General features: G+C 33.5%; 1 protein-coding gene across 1 annotated transcript in view; it reads left to right on the top strand.

Moving 5' to 3' along the window:
* The window catches only part of LOC145735364 (cytochrome b-c1 complex subunit 8-like), a 205,652-nt gene that overhangs the window by 17,375 nt on the left and 170,615 nt on the right, over positions 1-17,662 (top strand). The window lies entirely within an intron of this gene.

Here is a 17,662-nt window from a genome sequence, read left to right as displayed (position 1 = left end):
AGTTGTAGAGGCCTCTGGCACGTTTTAGGACGTTTTCAATAGTATTTAGAGGCTTCTGGCAATTTAAATCCATTGTTGGATGGTTTAGGTCACTTGGATTGGAAAAGCCTCTGAAACTTTTTAAGACGCTCTCAATCAAATTTAGAGGCCTCTAGCTATGTAAAACCATTTTTGGTAAGTTCATAGAGGCTTCTGACAATTCTGACATTTTTAGGTCGTTTTCTATAGTAATTAAGGATTTCTGACAGTTTTAAATCATTCTTAGATGGTTTAGGACAGTTGTAGATGCCTCTGGCACTATTTAGGACATTATCAATAAAATGTAGAGGCTATGTAAAACCATTCTGGAAGATTCAAGACAATTGTAGAAGCCTTTGACACTTTTTAGGATGTTCTCTATAGTAATTAAGGACTTGGGACTGGTAGTTTAAAACCATTGTTAGATGGATTGACAAATGTAGAGGCTTCTGGCACTTTTAGAACGTCCACAATAGGATTTGATTTGATTCTGACACACTAAAATCATCTTTGGTAGGATCAAAAGTCACTTATAGAAACCTTATTTCAGAACGTTCTCAATAGTAATTAGGGAATGCAGGCAGTTTAAAACACTTTTGCAAGGGTCAAGTCACTTATAGAGGCCTCTGGCACTATTTAAGATGTTTTCAGTAGTATCTAGAGGCCTTTGACAATTTAGAACCATTCTTGGAGTGTTTATAACACTTGTAGAGGCTGTTGGCATTTTTTAGAACATTGTCAATAGTATTTAGAAGCTTCTGGCACTTTAAAACCGTTTTTGGAAAGTTCAAGACACTTGTAGATGCCTCTGACACTCTTTAGAATGTTCTCAATACTAATTAGACACTTCTAGTAGTTAAAAACCATTCTTGGCAGGTTTAGAATACTTATATATTTTTCTGGCACTTTTTAGGATATTCTCAATAGTATTTAGAGGCCTCTGACAATTTAGAACTATTCTTTGAGTGTTTATAACACTTGTAGAGGCTGTTGGAATTTTTTAGAACATTCTCAATAGTATTTAGAAGCTTCTGGCACTTTAAAACCGTTTTTGGAAGGTTCAAGACACTTGTAGATGCTTCTGACACTCTTTAGGATGTTCTCAATACTAATTAGAGTCTTCTAGTAGTTAAAAAACATTCTTGGAAGGTTTAGAATACTTATATATTCTTCTGGCACTTTTTAGGATATTCTCAATAGTATTTAGAGGCCTCTGACAGTTTAAAACATTTTTGCAAGGTTCAAGTCACTTATAGAGGCCTCTGGCACTATTTAAGACGTTCTCAGTAGTATCTAGAGGCCTCTGACAATTTAGAACCATTCTTTGAGTGTTTATAACACTTGTAGAGGCTGTTGGAATTTTTTAGAACATTCTCAATAGTATTTAGAAGCTTCTGGCACTTTAAAACCGTTTTTGGAAGGTTCAAGACACTTGTAGATGCCTCTGACACTCTTTAGGACGTTCTCAATACTAATTAGAGACTTTTAGCAGTTTAAAACCATTCTTGGAAGGTTTAGAATACTTGTATATGCTTTTGGCATTTTTTAGGATATTCTCGGTAGTATCTAGAGGCCGCTGACAATTTAGAACCATTCTTTGAGTGTTTATAACACTTGTAGAGGCTGTTGGAATTTTTTAGAACATTCTCAATAGTATTTAGAAGCTTCTGGCACTTTAAAACAGTTTTTGGAAGGTTCAAGACACTCTTTAAGACGTTCTCAATACTAATTAGAGACTTCTAGCAGTTTAAAACCATTCTTGAAAGGTTTAGAATACTTGTATATGCTTCTGGCAATTTTTAGGATATTCTCAATAGTATTTAGAGGTCTCTGACAATTTGAAACCATTTTTACAAGGTTCAAGTCACTTCTCAATAGTAATTAGGGATTGCAGGCAGTTTAAAATATTTTTGCAAGATTCAAGTCACTTATAGAGGCCTCTGGCACTATTTAAGACGTTCTCAGTAGTATCTAGAGGCCTCTGACAATTTAGAACCATTCTTTGAGTGTTTATAACACTTGTAGAGGCTGCTGGTATTTTTTAGAACATTCTCAATAGTATTTAGAAGCTTCTGGCACTTCAAAACCGCTTTTGGAAGGTTCAAGACACTTGTAGATGCCTCTGACACTCTTTAGGATGTTCTCAATGCTAATTAGAGACTTCTAGTAGTTAAAAACCATTTTTGGAAGGTTTAGAATACTTTTATATTTTTCTGGCACTTTTTAGGATATTCTCAATAGTATTTAGAGGCCTCTGACAATTTAGAACCATTCTTTGAGTGTTTATAGAGGCTGCTGGCATTTTTTAGAACATTCTCAATAGTATTTAGAAGCTTCTGGCACTTTAAAACAGTTTTTGGAAGGTTCAAGACACTCTTTAGCACGTTCTCAATACTAATTAGAGTATTTTAGCAGTTTAAAACCATTCTTGGAAGGTTTAAAATACATGTATATGCTTCTTGCACTTTTTAAGATATTCTCAATGGTATTTAGAGATTTGAGGCAGTTTAAAGTTTTCTAAGAGGATTCAAAACACTTCTAGAAGACTCTGACACTTTTTACATAATTCTCGATTGTAACTAAAGTCTTCTAGCAGCTTAAAATCATCCTTAGATGGTTTAGGAACCTTGTGCTAATGTTCCCAATTGTATTTATAAGATTCTGACACTTTAAAACCATTCTTGCTAGGATCAAGACACTTGGCACATTTTAGGACGATTTTTAGTAGTATTTAGAAGTTTCTAGCAGTTTAAAATCATTCTTGAAAGGTTCAAAACACTTATAGTTGATCAAAAATAAAGAAAAACATTTTCTTTAGGAGTGAAGATGAGATTGAATTTAGGAGAGACTCTCGTTACTTCTGTACTTTTGAAATAACATAAATATATTGCCACCATTTTGGTTACAATATGACTTTTGGCAAGCGTATATACCAGTACTTACAAGATTCCAAGACGTTGTAAGTATTGCCAGATTTTTAGACCTTCCCCTAGAGTTATTTCAGTTAAATTAAACTTTTTAGTGGGTGTGTTTAGTGCTCGGTCTTAAAACGGTTTACGATCTTATTTTCCGGTTAACCAGTGGTTGAAGGTGCAGTTTAGTGTTAAATTAGCGCGCCAAGTTTGCTCGTTCCTGGGTGAAAACTGATTTGAGCTGGAGAAAACAAGTTTTCAGTTAACTATCAAAACCAAATGTTATTAGAGAGTTAATGCTAGTAAACAAAAATGTGTGTTTCCGCGAAAAAAAATAGATTTACTACTTTTATGCGAGTTTCCTGCATTTGAGTGTGGTTATTTCATCGCGTTCCATAGTAATTTTTCGTCATTTAATGGGCGGTGGCAATAAAACTGAGTGAAAAATAATGGATTTTGTCGGATGTTTTTTTCCTTGTATAAAAGAGATTCCACGCGAAGCAAATGAAGAGGAATGGGGAATTATGTCGGCTTTACGTTTTTTTACCTTGCCCTAAAAAATTTTAATTGTCCGGCGATAAAGAGGGAATAAAGATAAAAAAGATCCAGAGCCTTAAATTAATTAGGATCGGTTAGTACGCGTTTAATTTTCCTATCCCAATCTGTCCTCTTAAATTGTTTACTGAACGAAATCAAGCTGATTATAATCCGTAAAAGAAACTTAATGGGTTCTTTCAGAAACACGAAAACCCATTTATTAAGAATATTAGAGTGAATTTGGGCGTCGAGTTTTGCAAGTATTTACGGACAATAAAATAACCGCGTTGTCGGTCCAGAAAATTATTAGCTCGGCTCCTTTTATCACAGTGAAATTTTGTAATTTCCCTTTTAATGTTCGCTTAGAAATACAATGCAAAGTGGAAAGTAATGGATATGGAGACTGTTTTATTTCCCTGTTTACGGACCGTTGCGGCATGAAAATGAAGAAAAATTGCAGAGTTATGCAGCTTTTATCTTTCGACCTCACCAACCTTCAGGTTTTTGCGGGTAGTTTATTTTACATTCACTACAGCCACATGGCAAGTTTGTTTTTCGAAACACTCAGCTTCGTTTACTTTCATATCTTTATGTAAGTGTTGGTGTGTCATGTAGAGCGGAATTATGAATAACTTATTTTATCTAAATTGTTCACATTAAATCTCATTTTTAAGAGAATTAATCAAACACTGAATCAAAGCCGTACTAAACAACGCATTTGAGAACAAAATCCTCTTTAAATTATTAAAATTTCTACTCTCCGGTTTCTCGATTATAGGGACGCCCACGTTTAAATATACGAAGATTTTATTGGATTTCTCTGCACAAAAATATTTAGTCTGTTTGGTTGAATTTTCAAAGTTAGTTAAGTAATGTCACCAGGGACCTATCGATCAGAATAAAATCCAAACAAGATAATTGGAATTTTTGTGTCTCATTTGGAAACTTTTCGTTTCTTTTATAATATGATATAAACTGTCCAGCGAAAAAGACGGAGTTTTAACCTTTTAAGGGCTCTTTTTCAAGGAAACTTGACTGATGCTTTGCTCATTAATTATTTCAGTTAGTGGGTCTGATATAAAATGAGCAGGATCTTAACGGGAATCTCGTCCAGACTTGAATATTTATTTGGTAAGCTCATTAAGAGTTTAAAATCTTCACTTATCCAAACATGTTGCAGGGTAGTGGAACAAGTCTGTTACAGGGACAAATTGTTGGACAGAGAAAATTCAAAATGGCGGCCTGGAACGCCATTTTGTCTGTCATTTCTTGAAACTACGTGAAATTTCCCTTAAAATGAGGTGCAAGTCAATATTTTGACAGAAAATACAACTTTTTTATTTGTCAAGTTACAGTTGACGTCTCGGTGTCATTTTATGTTAAAATTTCCCGGAAAAGACTCTGGTGCAGTTGGTTTTTTGATATCTCAAAAACTAACAGAGTTAGATCTAAAATTTAACATTTTAACTGTCTGTGTTAATTGTGTAAAATTTCTTTGCCAGGAACTCGGCCGGATTAAGAGACATGAAATCTGACTAAAAAATATTTACTTAAAAAATTAAATATTAAATATTAAAAATAATTAAATATTTACTTAAATTTGATGCCCTCTAGCGGCCAAACGGTGTTATCAATCAGCTCATGTGGTGACATTTTTAGAAAGCTTGAAATCTGCTCTATCTTTTGCTTTCTATGACATTTTGACGTAACTTGTCAAATAAGGGAGTAATTTAGGGTCAAAGCAAGGTGTGTCTCAAAATATGTGATTTTAGGGTGAAAGAATTTTGACGCCTTCTAGCGTCTAAACGGTGTTATCAATCAGCTCATGGGGGGACATACCAAATAATTTCCAAATGCTCCGTCCAAAATGCCTTTCAAGGCAGTTTAGAAGCTTCCATAAGTTTCTAGAACCGTCCTTAAATTTTCAAATACTTTAAAAGCAGTCCAAAACTTTCAATGCCTTTTAAACTCTCCAGAAACTTTCCAAATGATCCTAAAGTAGTCGAAAAAGATTTCAAAATACTACAGAAACTCCAAAATGCTTCTAAAGCAGTCGAAAGCCTTTTATAGTTGGATTTTTACCTTTTGAGAATGACGTCATCTTTTTACATCTTTGTTTCTCGCATATCAAACATATGAAATAAACAATTTTAGCAAAAAAGGCACGTTGTTAATTTTGTTATTTCTGTCAAATTAAAAACGTTGACATTTACTGTCACTTTGATTTAAACGAATATCAAAGGTATAAAAATGCTGCGCTACAATGAGAAGGCCTAAATGCTAATTCTAAATGTGCTGCTTTTTTTCGAGTACGAAAAGAAACAGTTTCCAGATGTCAACTGAAACTCTCATGATCACTTATTTTTCAAAGCATTTGTAGGTTAAAATTTGTGATCTAATTCCAGACATGCGTGTTTTCTCACCTGCTTGACGTCATTCTCAAAGGGTAAAAATTTGACTATAAAAGCTTTTCTAGAAGCTCTCAAAACAATTAAAAACAGTCTAAAAGTTTCTGAATGCCTTTAGAGCAGTTTAAAAGCTTCCAAAGTTTCTAGAACCGTCCACAAGGTTTCAAATACCTTAAAAGTAGTCTAAAAAGATTTCAAAACACTACAGAATCTACAAAATGCTTCTAAAACAGTCGGAAGCCTTTCAAAATAATCTAGGAGCTTCCAAAAGCTTTTAAAACAGCCTAAAAGATTCCAAATGCTTTTACTAAAAACTACGGACACCCCAAAATGCTTCCCATGCAGTCGAACCTTCCCAAACGGTTCAAAAGATTCCAAATGCTCTTCAACCAATCTAGAAGCTGCCAACAGATATCAAAACAGTCTAAAAGCTTCGAAAAAATTCTAGAATTGTTTAAGAATTTTCAAATGCCTCTAAAGCATTCCAAAAACCTTACAAATGCTCCTTAAATAGAAAGTTTTCAAAATAGTATAAAATCTTCCGTATGCTTCTAAAGTTTAAAAATTTCTAGAACTTGAACTGAAAAAAAAGTAAAAAAATTGCATCTCTGAAAGAGTTTTGTGCTTTTTTACAGATTTTTGTTTTTTTTTTTGAGGAAAATAATTTTGCTTTTTAAGCGCTTTTTTCACGATTTTACTGCTTTTTAATCCAGAGTCTAATCATAACATACATTGTATACTTGCACAGGTTTAATCTATACTTATTCGGAATCACGTATTCCCTAGGGAAGAATCTGTTAAATAAACCTTTTTTAAGTAAATTTATGGATGCCAAGTATTAAAAGAAGGGCGTGTTTAAAAAGCACATGTGTCTACTAATCGATTTTATTCATCAGTTGTATGTACCTCATTTTATAAATTTGCTGTTCGTGAATGAATTTTGCTTTAATTAGTCTTTTAGATACATCTAGGTTATTGTGGTTGAATTATCCAGCATCAAAACTTCATATTTGTTATTTACTTTAACTAAAAAATATTTTCTTTTAACACCAGTAGTCACAAATATGTTGTTCATTCGCACACCAAATAGAAATTGCCTTTCTCCCACTGAAAAACTGAACCAGACGTACATTTTGCATTCACAAAACACTGAAAATCCACTAGAAACTCATCACGAAACCGATTTTTTTGCATTTTTTATTATTAGCCAAACCCAACTTCACTATCCGTTCGACAAGGAACCCCGAAACGTTATTAATGAAGTAAATTTCGTGTCGCTCCGAAATACACAATCGCAAAATCATTACGTTCGTTACTTTGACAGGGGTCTGATAAAATGACAAAATTAATAGAACTCTATTGAAAATCGGATTAAATTAACACCAAGCATCGGGGAAAAGAGACTACTAAAATATTTATTGCCGTTTGTATCGTTGGCAAGGGGTGTGACACTTAAATAATATTTGGGTCACTCACCCAATAATATTAATAATAATATAATTGAATAATACGGCATAATCCAAGTAATACAGAATAATCATTTAATAATACGATAATCAAGCAATAATACATATAATATCAGTATTATTTGGAATAATACTATAGTACCGGTATAATACCAATATTATCGCATAATATTGAATAATTAGAGCAGGCCAATGTGTACGGTTTTTTCCAAATATTTTTTTCGAAAACAGCTGAATATCGACATAGATTATCATAAAAAATACCCAGAAATGTACAAAATAAAAATCCTAATGCCACTAAAAATATAAACAAAGATATCACCAAATAAACCACTCATCCTATTTTTTTCTGTCATTGCAAAATGACAGGTTACATTTTACGGATTTACGGCAAAACTATGAATTGAAAAGTTTTAAGTTTCTCGTTTTACGTAATTATGTTTTACGGAAACAGAACTATGAATCCACCTTTAATGTCGCATTACATTTAGGTGTCTAAAAAACGACTGCAGTTTTATAGGAACTTTTTGCCCATGCAACACGAAATTATTAAACGACTCAAGGCAGAAAACAAAGTGCAACTTTAAATTATGCCGAAAGCTTTTCAGTCTTCGAAACTTACAGTTTTAGCTTTAATAATAATTTGTCCCTCAGCTGCATAGATTTAGTAGGTTAGAGCGCTACGCTTTTATTGTGCAGGCGCTGGTTTATTAGAATGAAATATTAAGAAGCCGAAGAGCTTTCCAGCTCTCGTATTAAAACAGAGAAAATTCCCTCATTATTTAAATGGAGAGGTGTAATCCCGAATTTGTGAATTTAGAAACTATGCCTTACTGCCGTTCAGCAGTGCAGAGAATGAAATAAAGCTCTTTACGTAATTTATACGGTGCTTTAAGGATTTCGAAGTGTAGTATTAGTGTAACGGAGATTAGAAGTATAGTTTTAAATATTTTACACAGTAAAATAAACTACACTCAGATTTTTTCCTAAATTGTACTGGTTTAGAAATGTCAAATTAAGGTCTCTAAACAGAAAAAACTTGGATTACCAGTTGGCTTGCTATTATCCTTTTTCGTCAAGTTGCCTTACACCAATTGGGTTATTTTCCAGGGAAGCATCTTCCCTGGAAACTTGACTTGATATGCAAATTAGGTTAGGAAATAATTCCGCAAAAGTCTCGGATAAAAATCTAAACAAAACTGTCTCGCTTCCAATTTGGCGCCGGCTTTAATTTGGCACATCTCTTTAGAGAATTATTCTGGCAGTGTTGCCGATTTTGTATTTATGTTTTCACGAATTTAAGTTATTATTTCAAACAAACGAAGATGACGAAAGCAGATTGAATAGAGTTAAAATAATAATTTGAGTTTTATTAATTTGTAAAGAATAGTTTAATTTGGAGGCAAATCTTCAAATAACACATTTTTATTTTATTTGTTTTAAGTCTCCTAATTCTTCGAAGAATTTTTTGAGCTTGTCAGAGACTTCTAAATACTACTGAAAAAAAGTGCCAAAAGCCTCTAAAAGTAACCTAATCCTTTCATGATTTTTTTTATTGCCATAGTGTATAAATACTATGCTCTCAAAAGTTTGAAAACCCCCCACAAATTGTCAGATGCCTCTACAAACCTTCTAAGAATTTTCTGAATTCGTCAAAGGTCTCTAGAACAATTTTTGAAATGCTGTAGACTTCTAAATACTACTGAAAATCTCCCAAAAATTGACAGATGCCTCTACAAATCTTTTAAGAATTTTATGAAATTATTAAAGGTTTCTACAAATACTTTGGAAATGCTAAGGACCTCTAAATATTATTAAAAACCCCCCAAAATTTGCCAGATGCTCTACAAACCTTCTAAAAATGTTCTAAAGTTCCTAAAAGTCTCTACAATCATTTTGGAAATGCTAGAGACCTCCAAATATTATTGAAAACACCCCACAAATTGTCAGATGCCTCTACAAACCCTCTAAGAATTTTTTAAAGTGGGCCAAAGTGTCTAGAATAATTTTGGAAATGCTAGAGACCTTTAAATACTACTGGAAACCCACCAAACTTTGTCGAATTGTTCTACAAACTTTCTAAGAATTTTCTACAGTTTCCAAAAATTTCTAGAATAATTTTGGAAATGCTATAGACTTCTAAATACTAGTGAAAACCACCCAAATGTTACCAGATGCCTCTAAAAATCAAGAATTTTCTAAAGTTGCTAAAAGTCTCTACAGTCATTTTAGAAATGCTGTAGACTTTTAAATATTATTGAAAACCCCCCAAAAATTTGCCAGATAGTTCTACAAACTTTCTAAGAATTTTCTGAAGTTCTTAAAAGTCCCTACAATCGTTTTGGAAATTCTAGAGGTCTCTAAATACTGCTGAAAACCCCCCAAAAGTTGTCAGATTCCTCTAAAAACCAAGAATTTTCCAAAGTTGCTAAAAGTCTCTACAGTCATTTTGGAAATGCTGTAGATTTTTAAATATTATTGAAAACCCGCCAAAAATTTGCCAGATGCCTCTACAAACCTTCTAAGAATTTTCTAAAGTTGCTAAAAGTCTCTACAATGATTTTGGAAATGCTAGAAACCTCTAAATATTATTGAAAACCCCCCAAAAATTGCGAGATGCCTCTACAAACCTTCTAAGAAGTTCCCGAAGATCTCTAGAATAATGTTGGAAATGCTAGAGACCTTTAAATACTACTGAAAATCTACCAAACCTTGCCAGATGCCTCTACAAACCTTCTACAAATTTTCTAATGTTGCCAAAGGTCTCTACAATCGTTTTGGAAATGCTAGAGACCTCCGAATATTATTGAAAACTGCCCAAGATGTCTCATTTTTGCTAAAGCACCAAATTGATTTCTCTCTCTCTTAGTTCATATTTATATTCAGTGGAACAGTGGTTTAGTTGTCTAAAGATGGACAACTCTCAAAAATGTACTTTTGGCGAATATGTAAAGAAAATTTAAAGGATTTCAAGGAGAGCTCAAAAGAAATTAAGGGAAGAAAAGGCTAATAAAATCACAGAAAAAGTTTGAAACAAATTTATTTAAAATTCCAGCAATGGAATTTGGAGATACTTTATTTTTGAAATCTACATGAAATTTTAAGCTTAAATTGAAATTGAATTGAAATTATCAGACATGAACCTTCTTGGAATATAAAATCCAATTAAACATTTAACATTACAACAGTCAGGGAGATTAATGGATGACATTTCGTCTCATAAAAACCAGAATTTTTTTGTTAATAAAAGAAAAGTATTCCACAACTATGTTGTTTTTGAATTTATTTCTGCATTGACATTTGAAAAAAAGGTTTTAAGAAAATTTTAAGTATTGTATTCGTTTTTTGATTGCTACACTAGCTGAAAAACTAGCACATATTTGCAATTATCTTCTAAAATTGAAGCTTAAGTTTAACGTGACGAAAAATTCGGGTGATTTAATCCCCTAGCTATTCAAATTTCGGGGTGGTGCACTTCGTATTTCCCCATGTGAAATTTTACGGATTAACGGAGATCGTTTGTCGGGGCTTCTGTGTAAACTCATCCAGGAACGCAATGTCCCACTTTACACCTTGCCGGTAAAACTTTTCGAAACCGTATTCCCGGCAAAGCAATCTGATTATTTCGTAAAACGGGGTACCCAGTGTATGTTTGTTTGTCCCGATCCTGTTTTCCGCCTCCCTAAATTATTCCAATAAGCTGTAACCAAATATCAGAGCCTAAAATTGGGTAAAATTGCTGTAAGGCAACAAAAATTAAATTTCATTATTATAAAAAAGTAGGTAAATTTTTATTGAAAACATTTGCAAATTATTTATTCGGTAAACAACGATATTTTGATTTTGCTCGGTGGAGTCAAATTTGAACTGCAAATTGCGCTTGAATTCCAGTTTAAAACAATTTACACCAGGATAAAACGTTAGTAATTGCAGATAAAATATACACGTTGGTAAAGTGCGGGTCGATTGTAAATTGATTATACAATACAATGGTCTTTTACCAATAACGGGCAGCGAATGAAAAGCTCTAGAACTTTTACTGAATTGCGTTCGAATTGTTATGCATTTTGATTGCTCAACTTACCGAAATAAAACGACAAATTACTTCTAATTACCTCTAAAACTTTGTTTGCGTTTATTTGACAGCTCACTAACACTTTATCAGTTTCATAACTTATTTATCAGCATCCCTTTTTTTAGAGCGCACCCAAGGGGGAATATAATCTCTAAAAATAGAGCCGAATGTTACGTCAATTCTACCGAAACCGATAAGTTTATTAACGCCCCTGAGTTTCTGTCGATCCCCGAAAAAGGGACCACGGCAAGGTTAGGGGCGTTGAAACTTTATGATTTATTTTCGATTTTTGCTCGCCCTTCATTTATCATAACAGGCAATTTATTGGTTTGCCTTCAACTGCCTCTAAATTAACTGAAAATCGTTTACGGTGATAACAGAAAAAAACTACATAATGAGCTTAACTGGGTCAGTTAAGAGCAACATTTTAACTGTTTTTTTAGGCCGTTAGAAAATTCGTCTGCCAAACCAAATCAGCTTAAAAAAGTTGATTTACACATTTCTAGTCGAACAAGCTTAATGCCGATGTGTTTTTTAAATTACGGTTTCATGTAAAATTCATTTTGTTTCGAGGAAATTAAAATTCATCGTCAATACGTGCGAGAACCGAAATATTTGTATTAACTGTTCCACCTTTTCGCGTTTCAATTAATTTTTTTGTCTTTACTTTAGCAACGGTATTCATAAATGGGGAATAATTTTCGATGCAGATTCGATTTACATTGCCCTGCACTTCTGGCTCTTTACCCAATTATGTAAAAGCACAATTCGAATACCACTTGACAAATACTGCAAGCATTACCATAGTTTCAGTGTTTTGTCCTCTGTAATGGAATTAATGTTGACTGCAATTTGGCGTAAAATTGGAATTTTGCTGACCCGTAATGTGCGCAAATATTTGTTCAATCTTGTATCCCTTTCTTAACATTTACCTTAACGTTCATGCGTGGCAGAATTCTACTGAAAAGGGGATAAGTTTAGTTAAGCAGGGTATTATTTCAGGCGGAATTGGGCACATTAGCATGTTCGATATCCTATTAGCACCCTTACAGATATACAACGATAGTATTTAGAGGAAATTTTGGGGAATTTAAGGGTCAAATCTGCTAAAATGGGGGACGATTACTTGTTGAAATGGGTGTACCATTAAATCTTCAACAGGATGCTAAATTGGATATTAGTTGAAAGTGCGTTTTACATCTTAAATAGTAGTAAAGGTTACATTTTCGGTAATGTAAATATTTTACTTAACTAGGTAAATTTGACCGGTAAATTACTACTGTGTTTCTGGCAGTTCAAATTTTGACACTGCTTTTCTCCCTGTCTGTACCAAATCATGAAGTGTTTTTCCAGGTTATTAGATATGAATTTTAATGGGGATTCCAAAAATGTGCTTAAAACAGTAATTTTCTCACTCAAAGTGAGTTTTACAGGCGATTTGGTCCCTATCTTTTCAAACTGTGTTTCTGGCAGTTCAAACTTTAGCATCACTTTTCTCCCTGTATGTACCATATTATGTATTATTTCTCAGGTTATTGGATAGGAAATTTAATGAGGATTCCAAAAATGTGCTTAAAACAGTCATTTTCTCACTCAAAGTGAGTTTTACAGGCGATTTAGTCCCTATCTTTTCAAATTGTGTTTCCTGGCAGTTCAAACTTTAGCATGACTTTTCTCCCTGAATGTACCATATTATGTAATATTTCTCAGGTTATTGGATAGGAAATTTAATAAGGATTCCAAAAATGTGCTTAAAACAGTCATTTTCTTACTCCAAGTGAGTTTGACAGGCGGTTTGGTCCCTAACTGTCCTTTAAAACTGTGTTTCTAGCAATTCAAACGTTGACACCGCTTTTCTCCCTGACTGTACCAAATCCTTTAGTGTGTTTTCTGCTTATTGGATAGGAAATTTAATGAGGATTCCAAAAATGTGCTTAAAACAGTCATTTTCTTACTCCAAGTGAGTTCGACAGGCGATTTGGTCCCTAACTGTCCTTTTTACTTTACTTTATTGATAAGTAATCGGTCCCGTTAAATTTTTGCCCATCATTACACTCTATAAAAACATAAATGAACTAAATTTATGACAATTAAGTCAATAGATATTCAACCATCAGTAAGAACGGTGAACGTTGAGTCTCTCAGGAATGGTTGAGTTTAATTACTTTCTAAATCCCCATTTATCAAACCTCTTATGCGGTCAGAGGGCTTTATCCAGACATCTGGAAAACACATCGGGAAACCGAAAGTCACGGTCCAATAATCGATTGATATAGTTTTAGTTCGTGGCGTATTATTCCGGTTTTCAGGTTAAACCTTCGTCAAACAACCACAATAAATCCCGTGTCACAGTTTACCCAAATCTACATTATTAAAACCTTATGGACTTGGCATCTATCACTCATTACTCAGACCGATCTTAATGCGTTGTTTAACAGTTTAAAACAGACGTAAAATCTTCAATTAATTTAGATTTAATTTAGTTTCTTACATTGTTACCTTTAAGGATGCCAATTCATGGTATCTGGCTGAATCTTCACTCTTTTGGAAAGGTTTAGACAAATTCCTATAATGATGAATCAGTTTTAAGAATGATATTAATTCAAAGGTTATTGACGAAAGTCATCAAGTCAAATTTTTCAACTTTTATGACTTGCCTGACCTAAATTGCTCGAGCTTTAAGTCCTGAGACTTACAAAGTAGCTGTGTTTCCCATTTTGGTTATGAAAATACATAGAGCGTCTTGGAAATGACACGAGAAAGTCGTTTAAACTAAGTTTAAAGTATAAAGTGTGACAGAGACCCAAATGGTGGTTTTCGGTGTGTTTATCTGACATCGTATCTTATGCAAACAAGCATGATACAGTTACACAGCAACAGGACAAATATACACGTATTATATGCATGGCGTGTAACCTCAGCAGAAAGCAATATATGGTATAAGTTAGCAAACACAAACAATATATTAAAGAGGATGCGAGTTTAAACACCTTAGGGTTGAAGGCTAGCGCCCTGGGAAATTATGTTGATACTGTTTGTCGGCAGACCTGGGGGTATATTTTATATGTAGCACATTCGAAGCAATTTGCTAGCAAAACTCTCGATTCTGGTTATATTAGTGATTTAAAGAGTTGCGAAAGTGCAAATCACAAAATCAATAACCAAACCGATAAAACGTGAGCCATTTCCCGCACTCATAAATTATTAGGGAAATTGAAATAAATTAAATTGGCTCGAAAAGATGAGGCAGCACTATGTTTTATTGGGGGTGTCGAAATTTACAGCGTGTCGTAAATTTGACTACCCTTCGATTATTAAATCCCGAAAATATGATTTCCATTCTACAATCAAGGATTTAGAACTGGGCGGTTTAATTTTTGGTTTTCGATTTACCAGGCGTAAATCAGAATTTCAGTTTTATGTTTCAGATCACTTTTGTGCCAACTTCAATAATAAGAAATAATTACATTCATTATAATAAAAACTTAAAAAATGAAATGCAATACATATATGGAAGAGAGCAAGTTTAAAAAGAGTAGCATAAGCCTTTGAGCGAATATTTCAAAAACAAAAAGAGCAATACAACAATAAGCAGTTTGAAATTTTGATATAGCTCCTCGTCTGGAATATATACATAAAATGAATACACAAACGAAAAAGGCCTTTCCCAAAGGATGTGAGCATGAAAGTAGCGTAATAAACTTTGCTGAAACCATTCTGGATTTAAATGCAGCAGAACAAAAATTCTTTTAATTAACAGCGCCTTTTAAAATAAACTTAATTAACATCTAATTTATGGAGTATTTTTGTGCGTATGTTGAGCGAAATGAATTTAAATGTCCGTATATTAAATTGAAACATGTAAAATGAATAAAACCTCACAAAACAGCTCGAGGCAAAGAAGCTTTAATACTGAAAGTCCGACATGGGAGTGCTTAATATGTACTCAGGCTTCTCATCCAAATTAAATAAATATGGAAATAAAGCTTGATGAAATATTCTATTTTCTTTTTTCAGAATAAACAAACAAATAAAACTCGTTTTATTGAGAAATATTTAGAGTTAAAAATTAAGTACCCGAAGAAAGGTGCATTACCATTTTCGTATGTAAGAGCATATCAAGCGATTTATCCGGATATTATGCAAAGTTCGTAGCGAAATAACGGGCTGCAGACATGCTTGTCTTTGCATTTTGCATATTTTAGTAGACCACGGCCTCCTGGAATATCGCATTTTCCTATTCAAAATGTATTAGGCTAAAGCCGGTGCTTAGGATTTGCTGCTTCTGGTCAACAACAGCTTCTACTTTATAGAAAACAATTTATTTACAATCATTTTTACTTCCTTCCTATCAATCTGCTAGGGCATAAAATGGAATAAAAGGATTCACCCGGTTTTAAAGGAAACTATTTACCATTTAAATCAGTCATAAATTACTCACAATGACATCCCTCTATTGCCGCTTTATTGCAACATTATGCAACGCCATTAGGAAGTAATGCAGAACGAGTCGGAGTTTCCTTGCACAAGACTCTCGTTTTAAATCGAAGCTCGTTTTTTGAATGCACTAGCTTTTTATGGGTTTTATTAACTTTTTTCAAATGACGGTGATCTATGAAGTGGAGAAAAATCATGTCAATACCAGCAAAGCATTATTTGTAATTTGTATTGCAATTCGTCACAATGTCAGCAATTTGTTTAATATTACTACTTATTGTGATATTCTATGTCCAAATTTCAATTCAAAAATAAGAAAAATTTGTAAATTTATATACTTTTCTTGTTTTTTCTATACTGTCCACTCGCAAATAACAAATTGGTTCAACTTGCCACTAAAATATGAACACTTCTAATATCATTAGGAACTCCCCATGTGCATTCTTATTATTTTGGACACTTTGTATATATTCTTTACTTATTTGAGAATATAGGTTGAACTGGTGGTGGGTAAATTACCGGTAAAATAAATATGTTACTTTACCAGTAAATTACAAATACTGTGTTTATGGCAGTTCAAATTTTGACATCGCTTTTCTCCTTGACTGTATCGAATCTTGTGGTGTTTTAAAGGTTATTGGATAGGCAATTTAATGGGGATTCCAAAAATGTGCTTAAAACAGTAATTTTCTCACTCAAAGTGAGTTTTACAGGCGATTTGGTCCCTATCTTTTCAAACTGTGTTTCTGGCAGTTCAAATTTTAGCATCACTTTTCTCCCTGAATGTACCATATTATGTAATATTTCTCAGGTTATTGGATAGGAAATTTAATAAGGATTCCAAAAATGTGCTTAAAACAGTCATTTTATTACTCCAAGTGAGTTTTACAGGCGATTTTGTCCCTAACTGTCCTTTTAAACTGTGTTTCTGGCAGTTTAAACTTTGACAACGCTTTTCTCCCTGACTGTACCAAATCTTGTTGTGTGATAGGAAATTTAATGAGGATTCCAAAAATGTGCTTAAAACAGTCATTTTATTACTGCAAGTGAGTTTTACAGGCGATTTTGTCCTTAACTGTCCTTTCAAACTGTGTTTCTGGCAATTCAAACTTTGACACCGCTTTTCTCTCTAACTGTACCAAATCTTGTAGTGTGATAGGAAATTTAATGAGGATTCCAAAAATGTGGTAAATCAGTCATTTTCTTACTCCAAGTGAGTTTGACAGGTGATTTGGTCCCTAACTGTCCTTTCAAACTGTGTTTCTGGCAATTCAAACTTTGACACCGCTTTTCTCCCTGACTGTACCAAATATTGAAGTGTTTTCTCAGTGGATAGGAAATTTAATGAGGATTCAAAAATTGTGCTTAAAACAGTCATTTTTTACTCCAAGTGAGTTTTACAGGCGATTTTGTCCCTAACTGTTCTTTCAAACTGTGTTTCTGGCAATTCAAACTTTGACACCGCTTTTCTCCCTGACTGTACCAAATCTTGTTGTGTGATAGGAAATTTAATGAAGATTCCAAAAATGTGCTTAAAACAGTCATTTTATTACTGCAAGTGAGTTTAACAGGTGATTTGGTCCCTAACTGTCCATTCAAACTGTGTTTCTGCCAATTCAAACTTTGACACCGCATTTCTCCCTGACTGTACCAAATCTTGTAGTGTGTTTTATAGGTTATTGGATAGGAAATTTAATGGGGATTCCAAAAATGTGCTTAAAACTGTCATTTTCTGATTTCAAGTGGGTTTTACGGGCGATTTTGTCCCTGACTGTTATTTTAATCTGTGTTTGTGACAGTTTACGCCAC

Source organism: Ips typographus, linkage group LG11, assembly GCF_016097725.1.
Source record: "Ips typographus isolate SLU linkage group LG11, UJ_Ityp_2.0, whole genome shotgun sequence".
Lineage (NCBI taxonomy): Eukaryota > Metazoa > Arthropoda > Insecta > Coleoptera > Curculionidae > Ips > Ips typographus.
The sequence above is the reverse complement of the archived record's forward strand: the minus strand, read 5'-3'. Positions and strand labels throughout refer to the sequence as shown.